The 14488-nt window shown below is 43.2% G+C and overlaps 1 long non-coding RNA gene across 1 annotated transcript in view; it reads right to left on the bottom strand.

Moving 5' to 3' along the window:
* Nucleotides 1–14488, bottom strand: part of LOC148113435 (uncharacterized) — a 130489-nt gene that overhangs the window by 113304 nt on the left and 2697 nt on the right. The window contains exon 2 of the long non-coding RNA XR_015728234.1: nt 10829–10888. This is a non-coding gene — a long non-coding RNA (uncharacterized LOC148113435). The remainder of the gene's footprint in view (nt 1–10828; nt 10889–14488) is intronic.

Below are 14488 nucleotides of genomic sequence, written 5' to 3' on the forward strand. Positions count from 1 at the left end.
GAGAGAGACAAAGAAAGAGAGAGAAAGAGAGGGAGAGAAGGAGAGAGAAAGGGAGAGAGTCAAAGAGAGACACACAGAGAGAAAGAGAATGAAAGAGAAAGGGGGGAAAGAGAGAGGAGAGAGGGAGAGAGACAAAGAAAGAGACAGACAGACAGACAGAGAGACAGAAAGAGAAGGAGAAAGAAGGAGAGAGAGAAAGGGAGAGATGGACAGAGAGAGAAAGGGAGAGAGGGAGAGAGGGAGAGAGACAAAGAAAGAGACAGACAGATAGAGGGAGAAAGAAAGGGAGAGAGGAGAGAAAGAGAGAGAGAAAAGAAAAAGAGAGGGAGAGAGAGAGAGAAGGAAAGAGAGAGAGACAAAGAGATAGAGAGAGACAGAAAGAGATTTCTCAAGCTCCTTGCGGCTGAGAAGAATTGCAGCAAAACTGAGTTTCCTGAAGTGGACCTAGACTCCTAAACAACTGAAAAAATGATCTAGTAAAAAGAAAAGGCAACCAAAAGAGCAACATGCAAACAAAAGCAAATAAAACACTCCCAGGAGCAAAATAAATTAAAGTTTAATTTGTGTGCATTGTTCAATGGACTGTTAAATTGGCCCACCCAGTCACATGACCTAGCCACGTCCACTTAGTCACATGACCACCTAGCCATGCCCTCCCAGCTGATCCGGCCCCCCAACAGTTTGAGGGACCATGAATTGGCCCCGTTTAAAAAGTTTGAGGACCCCTGGTGTAAGGTCTCCTGTTTGAATAGGAGGTTGAACTAGAGGACCTCCAAAGTCCTTTTTATTATACTGTTACCATAATACCACATCCTAGAATCTTAAAAAGTTAAAGTTTTACTTTGGCAAGATTTTGTCTGTTAGATGTAAGCAAATAAAAGTTTGGACTTGATTGGCTCTCACTATTTCATCTCTTGGCTTGTGCTTGAAACATACATGGTCAACACTATTCTCTCTCCCCCCTCCAAAGTCCAGGAATGTCTGACAATCTTCTCCATGACTTATGTTTTTAGATGATTGCTAAGGTAGATGTTTTAGTTAGGCACTTGGTTTCTCAGTGTTTACATGAGAGTGAGCTTGCTTTTGGTCCATGAATAATAAAACTTTTAATCTTGAGACATTGGCTTCTAGTGTTTCTCTATCTGGCATTTTCCTGATTTTTTTGGACTGTTGGTACCATAATTCCAGTGGTAGGATTCAGCCAGTTTGCACTGGTTCGGCCGAACTGGTAGTTAACTTTGTGTGCTGTTCAGCGAACCGGCTGAATCACCATGTCTGGCTCCACCTTGCAGCTTGCCCCTCCCTGCCCCTCCTCCCCTTGCCTGGTCTCTTCTGAGGCCATTTCAGCATCTTGGCGCTCCTCTAACCATTGCCCCACCCCCTCCAAGCAAGCGACGGTGCAGGCAAAGCTCAAGGCAGCTCTGACAAGGTGCCCAAAGGGAGGGGCTGGAGCTCCTAAACAGCTGGCCAAGCTAAGTGCCTGAAGGATCCCATCCATCACTGGGAGTCCAGGTGTCTCAACAGGCAGCGAGTGAGGCCTCGGTTGGGCTCCTTAGCAGACAAGAGCTTCGCAGGGCCTGATCTAGCGCCCGGGGTCAGTTCTGCCCTAAGGCCACTTAGCCTGGGGGCATCGTTGGGGTGCCTGCGAAGAGGGGCTGAGGCCCGGTCCCCACAAGGCAATACCATGATCCATGGGCTGCTGCTGGCACTGTGTGGTTACCCGGCTGGCCTCTTCGTGGGCGGCAGCTTGCAGGTGGGCATGTCACCTGGCCAAGGGGGGGGGGCAGCCCACCCTCTGCAGGACCATCCCAACACCCTTTTCCTCCTCCCCTCAGGTGTCCCTGAAGCCGTCGCCATTCCTGCACCCAAGTGAGGCCACATGTCAGACCTGGAAGCCATCTTTTACATTTGGGCCTTCAGGCCTGCCACATTTTCTTCTGTGGGAAAATGGGAGGGGGGATTGCATACAGTATGGGTGATATGTAGTCAAAATAACATTCCTTTCTCAGAGAGTCAAGGACGCCTTGCCCTGGCACCTGAAGTCGGGTGATTGGGAGGTGTCTCCAGTTTGGATGATGGATGATTAGACCATGTGATGGACATGTGGGTGCTGGGCAGGGACTTGAACTTTCACTTGGGTGGGGAAAACCTGGAAACTTTCAGATTCGGGTTTTCCCAGATGTGTCAATAAGACATCTTCAATAAAAAAGAACTTTGAGGAAATTCAAGCCTTGGAGTCTTCTTTCGTGGGGGGGGGTGTTACGTGGAACTTTGACACCACCCTCCTGGCCTGTGTCTGCCACTTGGGCATGCTCTACATCTGCTTGCCCGAGTTCAACAAGCAGTTCCCCAAGCACGCCCAGCTGCCACTGCCGCCGCCCACCACCCTGCCACAGGTGCGACCTTCCCAGCCTGCATGATGGACTGTGGTACCAGGTGAGCGCAAAGACATGCACACAGAGAGAGAGGGATTAATGCGTGCATCCCTGACACTTGGTTTCCAGCACCGAAGAGGGCGGGGAAGGGACATGGCCGGGCTGCCGCTGCCTTTCATTGGGGTGTGTGGAGCAATCTCTTCCTTTTGCCATCTCTTCTCCTCCCCTTGCCAGGCATGGCAGGGATTCCTGCCCCTCAATTAGCAACCTGCACCCCCTTATCAATGCAATTTGGGATGGCAGGTGGGGAGGGGAGGAGAGGGGAGGGGAGGAAGGCCATCCCTGACACCCAGGCTAACTGGCTTCTTCCTGGCAGCTTTTTCTCTGTCTTTCAGCATCAGCCATCAAAGACAAGGGTTTTGTGGGCAGAAGACCTTGACCCCCCACCATCGCCCAGATGCCTTCGCTTCCCCCAATTTGTCTCCCTGATTTCCAGCTCCATTGCATTTCTTGCTGACATGTGCAAGGCAACAAAAGTTTGTGGGACTAAACATGGGCTTCCGCTTGGTGGCGCCGCTGTCGCCAGACGGTCTTTTATGACCGCCAGCCCCGCTGCCCGTAAAGAGCCGCCTCCACAGCTGAGAGTCAGCTCGAAAAAATTCCGTTTCTTTGAAGAAGTGTGAGGAGAGCTGGCGAGAGCAGGTAGAACCCCTGTGAAGTCCCCAGAGTGTTTTTTTTGCCTCTGGGGAGGAAGCAGGATGAGGCTCCCTATCCAGCTCGCCGAGGCTCCGGACGCCGGGGGAACTCTGCTTGTTGCAGAGCCAGACGACGCGACCAAAGTAACTAGTGAAAGTTAAAGGATTTATCAAAATAAACAGGGTGAAATCCGGATCTGGAATCCAAAACTGCAAGTATATATATTAGCCCTGTGATTGGATTTAAGAATGAAGAAAGAGTGAAAGTTTAAAATGGCATCCGGCTTTAGCTGCTTGAAAAGAAAAAAAGCTGAAAGCGAAAGTGGACTTGCCTGATTGTCTCAGTATGCTACAAAGTATCTAAAATAACAGCGCTGGTTAGAAGAGAAGGGAAAAGTTTTTTTTTCTTAAACTGTTTTTATGTTCTATCTCCCTTAGAGACTTGATTAACTCTGAGAGGATTTTATGCTGGCAAAAAGGGAGAGAAGACTTCCTTCTTAAAAAGAATTTGTCTGCATGGCAGAATGGCTTTAAAGCCAGATAATAAAGCTGTATGGGGCGGTTCCCCTATTTATAAGTCACAAGAGCAGTTTCTAAGCTTGCAGACTCAGAGCCAGAATTTTAAAGACTTGAAGGAATTTATTACTGCGGCTCTGATGAGGCAAGAGGTGGCCATGGATCAGAAGTTTGAGAAATTTCAACAGGAAACCAAGGAGTTGGTTCAAGAAAAGTATGATAAAATGAAACGAGATATTTTGACAGTCCTGACTGGCTTCTCAGAAGTAATTGTCCAGATTGATAAAAAAATGGAAGAATTCAGTTTAGAAGTAGAGTCTAAAATGAAGGAAATTGATTATAAGATCTATAATGTGGACAATAGAATGCAAAGGATTGAAAATGAAGTAACAATGATGCAATTCAAATTTATGGAATCTGCTGTAAAACTGAGGGGGATAAAGGAAAACAACAGAGATTTGAGAAGGATTTTTGCTGATGCTTTGGCTGTGATGTTAAAGGTTAGCTCTGAAGAGGTTTTGTCTAAAATTGACAAGATTTATAGAGTGAATTCTTGGGTGGCAAGGCAAAAGCAATTGCCCAGAGATGTAGTGATATACTTTACAGATAAAAGAATAAGAAATGACATCTTGCAAAAGTCTTTTGTTTCTACCCTACAAGTGGATGGAAGGCAGATTGGGATTTACAAAGAGTTGCTGCCTAAGATGCTAAAAGACAGAAAAGACTTTGGATTTTTGGTGACTGAACTAAAGAAACAACAGATTCCATATAGATGGGATGTCCCAGTTGGCATAAGATTGATCTATCAAGGAGAAAGATATCGATTAAATACTGTTGAAAAAGCAGAAGAATTTTATCGCAATGTTTTTAAAATTGGCCCAACATCTCCATGTATATTGTGAGCGTCAGGAATACAGGAGGGAGATAAAGAAAAGCAAATTGAACAAAAGATTGAAGTCCAGTGGAAGCAGATGGAGGTGGAGCCAATGGAAATACAAGGAACCACAGGGGGCTCTTTGGATGACCCGTGCTCGGATCATCCTTTAAAGGTTTTAGGTGGACCACTTAAAAACACAAGAGAAGCGGCTTTGGATCTTGATCTGATGTCCTGCAAAGTTAAAGATCAGCATACAACTCGAACAGCATACAAACAAATTCCAGAAAAACAACAACAGCAGAGGTTCAAGCCAGCACAAGGCAAGAAAAAAAGCAGGTTCCACAAAACTAGAAAGTTTTAGACCAATATTTCTTTTGAATATGGATTATAAAATTTTTGTAAAATTATTACCCAACAGATCAATGCCAGTTATCTAAGAACCGATTTATTTATGCAGGACTTATAGAAGGCAGATATATGAAAGATAATGTGAGGCAAATTATAGACTTATTGGACTATCTTGAGAAGAATAAACAGATCCCTGCAGTGCTGGTGTTTAAGCATGTGGAGAAGGCCTGTAATTGAGTGAATTGGAACTTTCTATTATAGATTTTAAGAAAGATGGATTATGTGTACGTTGAAGGGAATAATCATGAGGCAAGAGGACTATGGAACAAGGGCATTTGCAGTTGATCTGGTTGTCACCCTAACATGGTCGATGGAATTAATAATCTAGATGAAAGACTTTGCAGAAGATATCATATGGAATATTTATTTATTTATTTATTTGTTTAAATTTCTATACCGCCCTTCTCCAATGTAGGACTCAGGGCGGTGAACAGCCAAAGTAAAAACAAGACATACATACAAAACATACAAAATCTAAAAACTGTTTAAAATAATTAAATAATTTTGGCCATAATTAAAACATTCCAATTTAAAATCCATTTAAAATTTGACTCAAGCTAGCCCAGCGAGTTGAAATAAATGGGTTTTCAGGGCCCGACGAAAAATCCGGAGGTCTGTTATTGTACGTAGCTCTGGGGGGAGGTTGTTCCAGAGGGCGGGCGCCGCCACAGAGAAGGCTCTCCCCCTGGGGGTCGCCAGCCGACATTGTCTGGCGGACGGCACCCTGAGGAGGCCCACTCTGTGGGAGCGTACTGGCCGGTGGGAGGCTATTGGTGGCAGAAGGCGGTCTCGTAAGTACCCCGGCCCTAAGCCATGGAGCGCTTTAAAGGTGGTCACCAACACCTTGAAGCGCACCCGGAAGACCACCGGGAGCCAGTGCAGCTCGCGCAGGAGAGGTGTCACGTGGGAGCGTCTCGTCGCCCCCAAAATCCCCCGCGCGGCCGCGTTCTGGACCAGCTGGAGCCTCCGGGTGCACCCCAGGGGGAGCCCCATGTAGAGAGCGTTACAGTAGTCCAGACGGGAAGTGACGAGTGCCTGAGTGACTGTGCGTAGGGAGTCCCGATCTAGAAAGGGGCGCAACTGGTGTATCAGGCGGACCTGATAAAAAGCCCCCCTGGCCACGGCCGCCAAATGATCTTCTAACGACAGCCGTGCTGTCACTCGGGGGGGGGGGAGGTTATACATAAAAGTACTCTTCAATGATGGGGGCAGATGGCAACTAAAGACACTAAATACACTGTTGGAAGAAGGATCTGATGTGATTCTTTAGATTTTATAAATAATTATATATGGCGGACCTGCAGGAAAGTGGGTGAAACAAAACTGATATGGTATATGGTGATAGGCTAGGTTATATTGGAAAAGGGATGTTATTGAAGAACGGACTCTGAAGGTGGCCAGTCTCGCAGAAATGGTGAAGTTATCAGCATATATAAAAGACCGGAGACAAGAGATTTATGTAAGGGAGTGGAGGATATGGATAGATTATGTGTAGAATAAATGCTAAACTAGGAAGTACCAGATAATTCTTAGATGAATGTTGTGTAGAAATGTATAGTTTACAGGGGATAGTATACTAGAATGTCAGGAAGAAATGTATAACACACAGGGGGTAGAGTAGATGGGCGGTAAAGTATTATATAACATGATTTGGATTTGGATTTCATCCTGGGGAAGCCATGGGGGGAGGGGAGGGTAAGGGAGGGCTAGGAAGGGAAAGGGAGGGGGAAGGGGGAAAATTTGTATTTGTAAAACTTTTTCAATAAAAAAAAAGTTTGTGGGACTAAAAAAAAAAAAAGTTCAATCAATCAATTCCAACTTCTTATGAAGTTCTCACAAAGTTGGAATTGATTGAACTTTTTTTTAGTCCCAAAACTTTTGTTTCCCTGCACACCATGGCAAGAAATGTGATGGAGCTGGAAATCAGGGAGGCAAAGAAATGCTTGGGGGAAGCAAGGGACCTGGGCAGTGGTGGGTTGGGCAAGCTCCATGCCACAGCAGTGCAATGGAGAAATGGGCAATGGAGCAGCTGGTGCGAGGGAAGGAGGATGCTGCTTTCCCTGTTTTCTCCCTGTTCTTCCTCCTTCCCTCATGCTGGCTGCTCCATTGCCCAATGCAGTGCAGCACCCAGGATCCACTTTGATGGGGAGGGGGGTAATTTGCCTGGCCATACTAACCCTGCAGTCTCCCGTACATTGATCCCAGCTTTGATCATGCTGCCAACTTAATTCCTCACCCCTCTCACTTTTGCCCGCAGACTGACCAACAACCCCTGCACGCAGGTCCACGGGGAAGGGGAATCCCTCCCTCCACTTCCCCCCAATTCTTCACCTTCCCGCATGAGCTCTCGGGAGCATCAACTCCTTGTCTCTATGGTAACACCTCCTCATCATTCCTCAGAAACCTTGCCTCTTAAAGGAGCCGCATCCAGAAGGCTGAAATAGCCATGAGACCAACGTGCAGATAAGCACTCTCAGAAATAGCCTTTTGGCAATGGGTGGAAATTTAACAACCGGTTTGCCCAGGATCAGGTTGGTTGTCATGGGAGGGTCATCCCCATCTGCAACAGAGCTGGAGGATGTGGATGGGCTACACCTCCCACGACAGCCAATCTGACCATGGGTGAACTGGTTGTTAAATTATTTTAATCCCACCACTGCATAATTCCTAGCTGCTGTGAAACCTGACAACAGAAATCAGTTGGTAGAAAGAAACAAGATTCATTGTAAACAGTTGTAGGAAGGGAACACCACCAACATCGCTGCCCCAACAATGAGAGTTGATCCTGAAATTCAGTACAGGGACTTCCTAGAGCAGGGAGAAGCACAGATGTGGGAAGATAAATTAGGGGCAACATTTTCAGATGGGTTTTGGAGAGTCCCAGATGGTAGACCTATTGCCCCACGCCGCCTCATACGCTTAATCTGTCAGAGGCTACATGCAAAAGGTCACTGTGGGACCCAGGCTATAGTGGATGCTGCTAGGAGAGTATGGCATGCACCAGGTATATACACAGAGGCAACCAGAGTAACCAGCAGTTGCCAGACATGCCAAGCCAACAATAGCACATCCCGAAAAGCTATCTATGAGGGAGGGAGGCCATGGGCACAAAGACCATTTGAGGCAATACAAATGGACTATATCCAATTGCCCAAAGCCAATGGATACCAGTATGCCCTCGTGTGTAGGGACCAGCTGACACACTGGGTGGAGGCTTTCCCATGCCGCCACGCCACGGCCCTGGAAACTGCCAGACACCTCATTAAAGATGTAGTGCCAAGATTCGGTGTGCCACGAATCTTAGATACAGACAGAGGGACACATTTCATAGCACAAGTCCTAACATACATATACCAAGCGCTAGGCATAACACAAAATCTCCACTGCCCGCGTTCTCCACGTTCGTCGGCAGGGACAGAACGTGCGAACCGCGAGGTGAAAACACTATTAAGCAAGCTTTGCCAGGAGACACACCTCTCCTGGCCACAAGTCTTGCCCATTGCCTTATTCTATATAAGGACGAGACCGAGAAGGGACATGGGAATCTCCCCTTTCGAGATTCTGTTTGGCCGTCCACCTGACACGCTACAAGGCCTTGACCCACAGTCTCTCAGCCTGGACAGGGGGGATATGGTCCTTTCTTCATATCTTTCAGCCTTACATAGGAGACTACAGGAGCTGTGGACACAGAGTGCCCTGACACAGACGCTGCCCCTGGAGGAAAACCTGCACCCATTCAAGCCAGATGATAGCGTGTGGATCCAATCCTTCACAAGGACCTCACCACTGCAACCGAAGTGGACAGGACCCTACCAAGTTCTGCTAACAACCCAGACAGCTATCCGAGTAGCAGAGAAGGACAGCTGGATACACTGGACACACGCCAAACCTGCAGTGGTGGACAACAGCCCAGAGATCCCTCCAATCAGGCTGAAGAAAAACCCAGGCACAGAAGAATGGACCTTGCAAGCATTTTTTGAACACAACGAACTTACCAGTAATATCACCTTTAACACCATTTTGGCTATCTGGATACACATATTTACCTTTTTTTTTCTCTTTTTTTTTATTATTAGTATTTGTTTAAGGGGGGGGGATCGAATTGTACAATGGGAAAACAAAAATCTATTGCAAGCATGCTATGTAACCTTTATGGTATATTGTTAATTGTAACTCAAGTAACAGGGTTCCTAGAACCAAACCTTATCCCAGAAAAAGGGAACATCTGGGAATATCTGGCAAAAGAGATACTGAACACCACAGAATTTTGTTTACCAGGGGGGAAATCAGTAAAAGACATTTTAAAAACATGTTTAATAGGAGTAGCAATAGGGCCACAGGCTATACTCAATCACACATGGCTTAGACATTTCCCTATCACACAACCATACTCAACCATTTATGAGTGGGGAAATATTTCTATAACAAAAGATCTTGACATGTACACCCTCCATGTGGCTGCTGTCTCTGCCTCATCCTCGTGTTTTGAAATCTATGGGTGCAACAAATTGGGAAATGGAAATTGCATCAATTTAAATAATACTGAATTGAGACGTAATAATACAGAGCAGATCCCTTTTTCCTATAGCTACTTGAGGCTCCCTCATGGCTGGTTCATACTGCGTGGACTACAAGCCTATTCATATCTACCAGCCAACTCAACAGGAGGGCCATGCACCTTAGGGAAACTGACCATGCTAATGCCATCCCTACAGAGACGACACAGGAGAGCTTTTTATTCCCTAGAGGCAGACTGTGACTCTCAAGTAAGTTTACTCACTAAAGCAGAATATGTTTCATTGGCTGTTTCGCTAGTGGGAGTGCCAGGACTAGCGGTCCGGAATTCCAGAAACCTAAATAGCTTGGCATGTACCCTAGCAAAAAGTTTAAATTCGACTTCCCACGCATTGGATGCCCTAAACAGAGAATTGAGACAAGTCAGGGAGGCCACCCTTGAGAATCGTGCAGCGATTGATTATTTATTACTAAAACACCATCCTGGCTGCGAAGAATTTAAAGGGTTGTGCTGTTTTGACTTGGAACAAAACTCAAAACTTGTAGACACAGAAGTCAACCACCTAGAGGAACTGGCACAAAACATTGGCCATAGCCAGCCATCCCTAGATCTTTCTTGGCTTTTTTCTTGGTTACCAGACTTCTCTTGGCTCAAAATTGCCCTAACAGGTGCGGTCACTATCTGTGTACTCGGAGGCCTTTTGTGTTGTCTCTGTCATTGCATCCCTCCCTGCCTTAGCTGCATAAGGGCATGTAAGCCAGATCTTCCCCAGAGAAAAGCAGGACATAATCAAACAGCCTTCATGATGGTCCAGATTGATCATGAGTACCAGATCTACCCCGATTCAGAAGTAACCCAAGGAACAGAAGACAAAGAGACACCCATTTAACACATGCACACACACAGAAAAGAGAGAAAAAGAAGTGGGGATTGTAGGAAGGGAACACTACCAAGACAGTGTCAAAACCTCATCAACTCATGAAGGGGAAAACCCAGACATAAGGAAATGACCTTCCCAAAATAGAACACATAGATATCAGAGTCAGATAGAATTAAAAAGGAAATCCCAGGAAACGATACACAAAGACTCTAGACAAGATCAGGAAAGAAACTATTAACAGCAGAATAAAAACAAAAGGTATGGCAGGGGATTAACCAAGGAAAAGATTTAATCAATAACCCAAAGCAATATGATAAGAGTCAAACCGGGGGTAAGGGCTTACCAAATAATAACATGATCATCTTAAGGGAGGAAGCAAATAATGAATCAGGAGAAAACAAAAGAATACCAAATCAGATAACACAAACACCACCTAGTCTGAAGTAGGAAACGATCAGAATAAGAAAAACAGAGCACACACACAAAGGAAACATAGACAAAAGTAACAATAGAAAACAAAGGATTCCCTTTGATCAAGAGGGTATAAGAATGTATGCTTACCTGGTAAAGATGTCAGCTCACCCAGGAACGCTGGTCTGCGACATCGCTCGATCTGACTTCCTGAAAAATAAAGAAAACTTGCTTTCACGCAGCTTGCTTCTCTCGCGGTTTTGTGCGGCGCCGGAACGCTCTCCCAGCCGGGAAATTCGAATCCTCGGGGGGGGGGGGGGGACCTCTCCTCCCTTCTAACACAGTTGAATTACTTTTTTTTTCTTTTTTGCTTGTTTGATTCAAAGGAGATTTCAGGACAGTCTGAAATGGACACGACAGAAATTTGCCTCAAGAAAAGGAAAGCACTAGAGAAAAAGAACAGGTAGTAATTGGATTCAGTGAGATAAATACAATAATTAAATACATGGTTCTATAGAATATAGGGGGAAAAATCATATAATAGTCAATATGATTGAGAATACAGACAATGTGAATTTAATGATCTTTAGATTAATGGATATTTTAGCAAAATAATGTATCTGAAATAGTCCAGACAATGTATGTAATTTGCATGATTTTATGTTATTACTTTCTTATGCAAGTAATGTGCATTAATGCAAATAGTGTAAATTTCAATTCAATAATTTAATTTAATTAGGATAACAAGCACGCTTATCCTAAATTTGTCCTCCATAACTGCCATGTGATCCTGTCCAAGCCTGATATTTTTAGTAACAATTTAATGAGATTAAAAGAAACCTAAACTTGATTTTATACACTTGATAATAGCTTGTATGGGTTTTAACATAATCAGATATTTGTTGTTATATTATATACCTTGTACAATCAAAACATACCCAATATATAAACCCAGCACATATATATATCATGGTCAGTAAGTTTAGCTGATAGTAAATCTCAATTACCCAATAGTTATACTTGATACTGATGAAATTTGATATTGAGGATGTTTTCATTTTATTAAACTTACATTTTTCTAAAGGATATTAGAATTAGATATAAAGTGACCTATACTGCCTGCTAATAAATATATGTTCAATTTTATGTAATTAACTGCATGCACACATATAGAGACATACTGTATATTGTATATATGAATTATTTATTTTTGCAAATGATAAACATGTGCATGTAACATTCTATCTAGAAATAATATAAATATGAAACTTTTAAATATAAATTCATTAATATATGTTAATGTTAATCAGGACTGATTTGAGCTAAAAGCTTAATTCTGCAATCAACTGAAGAACATTACTTACAATCTCCTGCTGTTCTCTTTCACTTTTATTTTGAAGACACACACACACACACACACACACACACATTGCATTCTGCACACTTGCTTTATTCATTAGCTATCTTTTAAAAAATAATTATTTCAACTATCTTAATGTCAGTCTTGGAAATCAAAACATTCATTGTTAGCTTCCGGTCAAACTTCCGGTGCCTTCGGTGTGAGATCTGCCTCCTCCAGAAGAACAAGGAGGGAAACCACCAACCATGCACCTATACCTCCAGAAAACTCACCAACACGGGACTTCCAGTTTGAATTTTTGGCTCTTTCAGTGCAAGAACTGCGACCTCTGTGGGTCCATTCCAAACTCTCCCTGTCAGGGGCTTCACTAGAAGGCATAGCCATCTTGGTGGGGTGGTGAAGCAAAGGAGGACTGCCTTACAGGTTGAGGGGAGCCGCATCTCCCCTCCCTGACTCGGAAAACCCCCTCATCCGAAGACTAGGAGCAGTGGCAGTCAAAATGGCTGCCATGAAGCTGGGGAACAGCCAGAACCATATGTTTGTGCAGGAACAGAGAAATGCTGAATGGTGTGTCATCTGGGTAAGAAAAGATTTACAGCTGAAGTTGGACCCCACAAAAAATTTAAGGGGAATACCTTTTAGAGCAATTTGCTACAGAGGCGTGCAACTATTGTGGGGAAAAAACACATTGGAAATTTGGTAACTATCTGTTTAAAAAGAAAATTAAGTGGGAAATGGAATCCCCAAAATAAAAGGCATGATATTAAGAAGGCATATTAAGATGCTGGAGCTATAAACCTACCTTTTCTTCAAATAACGGAACTATAAGATAAACTAAGCAAGAGAAATAAAACTGGGTGTGTCAAAGTAAAAGTAGAACAGGAGCAGAGTCACAATAAAAGCAGAGAGGAAGCAAAGTGGAGTAAAGAGTGCCATCTGCTGATGATAGTAAATTTTTGTGACTCAGGAGCAAATATTGAAATGGAGGGAAATAACTGTTGAACCATGTATATTTACTTTCTAGCCACTGGAGACTGGAATATTTAAAAAAAGAATTGGTGTCTGGACCCCTAAATACTATTGAATATACAAAAACAACTTGAGGAGTAGAGGATCCCTGAAGTAACTAACTGATTTGATTGGACATTGATGAGACATTTAAACTTGATTAGGAGGTCTGGTTTCTGAATGGATGATTGAGGAGACCTAAACGAAATGGAGTTAATAACTCAAAATAACAAAGACATTAAGGACCTTATCCTGGAACTGCACAAAGACATGGTGGAAATATTGGATCATATAGATAAAAAGGTAAAGGTTCCCCTTGCACATATGTATTAATCGTTCCTGACTCTAGGGGTCTGTGCTTATCTCTGTTTCAATGGCGAAGAGCCAGCACTGTCCGAAAACATCTCCATGCTCATGTGGCCGGCATGACTAAATGCCAAAGGCGCATGGAGCACTGTTACCTTCCCACCAAAGGTGGTCCCTATTTTTCGACTTGCATTTTTTACGTGCTTTCGAACTGCTAGGTTGGCAGAAACTGGAACAATTAACGGGAGCTCACCCCGTTACATGGCACTAGGGATTTGAATCACTGATAGATATAGATAGATATAGATAGATAGAAGACTGGGAAATTGTATACAAGAGATGGAAAATAAAGATCAGGACAAGAAGGAAAAATATGGAATTATCAACTAGAATAGAAGGAGAATTAGAACTGAGAAACCAGCAAACAGAAGAAAACAAGGAGGAGATACTATTAAAATTAATAAGAATTGAGGAATTAAAATGGGGAAAGTACTTTAAAAGATTTAAAAAAGAAATGGGAGGAATAAGAAGAGGTTGGGGGGGAAATGATAGGATTTAGAACAGAAAGCTCTCAAATTAAACAGTGGGGAAAGACAGGGCAAGGAGGAAAAATTAAATTATGGATTCAGAATATAAACCTCAAAGTAGATGGAATAAAAGACTTAAGAGGAAAACAGGGGAGACAAGTTTAAAAAAAGGAAGGGATGTGGATAAGATAATGGTTAAGGGTTAAGAAAAAGAGTTAAAGATATGTCATGATTATATGGTAATAATTGTATTAAAATTAGAATGATATGGTTGAATGATAATATTATTAAAAGTGTGTAAATATGATTATGGTGTAGGTAAAGTGAAAGTAGATATACCTATGTGTATTAAATACATTTTAAAATATATAGAAAGGAAGACTTAGAGATTGGGAATATGAATGATAAAACAGAGTATCATGTCTTTGAATATAATAATATGGAGGGGAAAAAAGAAAAATATTAGTGGAAGTTTAGAATGGAAGGATGTAAAGCAATGTATCACAAAGTCAAATAAGTTAGGAAAAGAAATATGAAAAATAGACACAAAGAATGAAAATAGTGGTAAGCTTGAAATGTGAGGATGTAAGAAACTGATATTTAGATGGT

Source organism: Pantherophis guttatus, chromosome 5 (assembly GCF_059756535.1).
Source record: "Pantherophis guttatus breed Tessera chromosome 5, ASM5975653v1, whole genome shotgun sequence".
Lineage (NCBI taxonomy): Eukaryota > Metazoa > Chordata > Lepidosauria > Squamata > Colubridae > Pantherophis > Pantherophis guttatus.